Source organism: Styela clava, chromosome 2 (genome assembly GCF_964204865.1).
Source record: "Styela clava chromosome 2, kaStyClav1.hap1.2, whole genome shotgun sequence".
In the NCBI taxonomy this organism is placed as follows: Eukaryota; Metazoa; Chordata; class Ascidiacea; order Stolidobranchia; family Styelidae; genus Styela; species Styela clava.
Genome location: NC_135251.1, coordinates 28,239,576 through 28,241,928, shown reverse-complemented (window position 1 = coordinate 28,241,928; position 2,353 = coordinate 28,239,576). Strand labels below are relative to the sequence as shown.

Genomic DNA, 2,353 nt, shown 5'->3' with positions numbered 1-2,353 from the left:
ATTTCACCTCTAACGGCAGAGTACGGACGCCCCCGTCTGTCCCTCTTAATCATTACCTCGTGCTCCGAAAACCAACAAAATAGAACCGAGGTCCTATTCCATTATTCCATGCAACACTATGCAGGCGAACAGCCTGCTTTGAACACTCTAATTTTTTCAAAGTAAACTTATCGGCCACCGCCGACACTCAGTCAAGAGCACCGACGGAGAACCGAAGGTGAGGCGAACGCAACCAGTGACACGCCTTGCGACGGACCGGCGGCGCTCGCCCAAAATCCAACTACGAGCTTTTCAACCGCAACAACTTTAGCATACACTGTTGGAGCTGGAATTACCGCGGCTGCTGGCACCAGACTTGCCCTCCAATGGATACTCGTTAAGAGTTTTAGGATGTACTCATTCCAATTACAGGGCCTCGTTAGAGTCCTGTATTGTTATTTTTCGTCACTACCTCCCCTTGTCGGGAATGGGTAATTTGCGCGCCTGCTGCCTTCCTTGGATGTGGTAGCCGTTTCTCAGGCTCCCTCTCCGGAATCGAACCCTGATTCCCCATTACCCGTTATCACAAAGGTAGGCACGTAGCGTACCTTCGACAGTTGATAGGGCAGACACTTGAATGATACGTCGTCGGTGCAGAGACCGTACGATCCGCGTGGTTATCCAGAGTCATCAAACGTCACAGGACGAACCCGGTCGGTTTTGATCTGATAAAAGCGCGCCTCCCGAAGTCGGCGCTTAATGCATGTATTAGCTCTAGAATTACCACAGTTATCCACTTCGCTTACGAGACCAAATAAACCAAGACTGATTTAATGAGCCATTCGCAGTTTCGCTTTACGAGAACTCGTACTTGCACCTGCATGGCTTAATCTTTGAGACAAGCATATCACTACTGGCAGGATCAACCAGATAGCTGCGACAGCTGCGCTCGGCCCTTGCTGGGCCGCCCGGCGCGTGCTCGTCGCATTCGTTTAAGACCGAGGCGATCGCCTGCGGCCGTACTCAGCTTCGACAGTCGCTGGCCGCGACGTCCACGCTCTCGCCGGCAGTGCCAGGCGGAGCGATTTGCGTTTTTTCTTTGCTCGCCCTCTCTCGGGCTCGATCCATTCAGTTTCGCACAAACAAGAGCTCTGCCGGCCGCCTGCAGCGGTGCCTAAAACCCGGGCATAACAATGCGACCGTTCTGCTAGGCCGACAAGCGCTCAAGCCAGACGCTCGATCGAACGTCCCCTACATATTAGTCGAGACAACGGCTCGCTAGTTAGCATCGCGTTTGTACTTTAACTTTTTTCGGCTCGGCTTCTTTCGACGCCGATGCCGGCGACGCAGCACTCTCTCGCCCGCCAGCCACCGAGAAAAGGGTGCGCTCCGACCGGCCCCGCACCGCTCTTTCTTGGCTCATTCGAAATTACTGTCTTTCGCTCTGACATGCCTTACCTAGGGTTAGGTTAGTATGCTTGCACGTTTGTACTTTAACTTTTTTCGGCTCGGCTTTTTTCGACGCCGATGCCGGCGACGCAGCACTCTCTCGCCCGCCAGCCACCGAGAAAAGGGTGCGCTCCGACCGGCCCCGCACCGCTCTTTCATGGCTCATTCGAGTTTACTGTCTTTCGCTCTGACATGCCTTACCTAGGGTTAGGTTAGTATGCTTGCACGTTTGTACTTTAACTTTTTTTGGCTCGGCTTCTTTCGACGCCGATGCCGGCGACGCAGCACTCTCTCGCCCGCCAGCCACCGAGAAAAGGGTGCGCTCCGACCGGCCCCGCACCGCTCTTTCTTGGCTCATTCGAAATTACTGTCTTTCGCTCTGACATGCCTTACCTAGGGTTAGGTTAGTATGCTTGCACGTTTGTACTTTAACTTTTTTCGGCTCGGCTTCTTTCGACGCCGATGCCGGCGACGCAGCACTCTCTCGCCCGCCAGCCACCGAGAAAAGGGTGCGCTCCGACCGGCCCCGCACCGCTCTTTCTTGGCTCATTCGAAATTACTGTCTTTCGCTCTGACATGCCTTACCTAGGGTTAGGTTAGTATGCTTGCACGTTTGTACTTTAACTTTTTTCGGCTCGGCTTCTTTCGACGCCGATGCCGGCGACGCAGCACTCTCTCGCCCGCCAGCCACCGAGAAAAGGGTGCGCTCCGACCGGCCCCGCACCGCTCTTTCTTGGCTCATTCGAAATTACTGTCTTTCGCTCTGACAGGCCTTACCTAGGGTTAGGTTAGTATGCTTGCACGTTTGTACTTTAACTTTTTTCGGCTCGGCTTCTTTCGACGCCGATGCCGGCGACGCAGCACTCTCTCGCCCGCCAGCCACCGAGAAAAGGGTGCGCTCCGACCGGCCCCGCACCGCTCTTTC

The 2,353-nt window shown here is 54.7% G+C and overlaps 1 non-coding gene across 1 annotated transcript in view; it reads right to left on the bottom strand.

The window, feature by feature from the left end:
• LOC144420281 (small subunit ribosomal RNA) overlaps nt 1-912 on the bottom strand; it is a 1,810-nt gene extending 898 nt beyond the window's left edge. Inside the window, exon 1 of the ribosomal RNA XR_013474634.1 lies at nt 1-912. This exon is cut by the window's left edge and continues 898 nt beyond it. This is a non-coding gene — a ribosomal RNA (small subunit ribosomal RNA).
• Between the last annotated feature and the right edge of the window lie 1,441 nt (nt 913-2,353).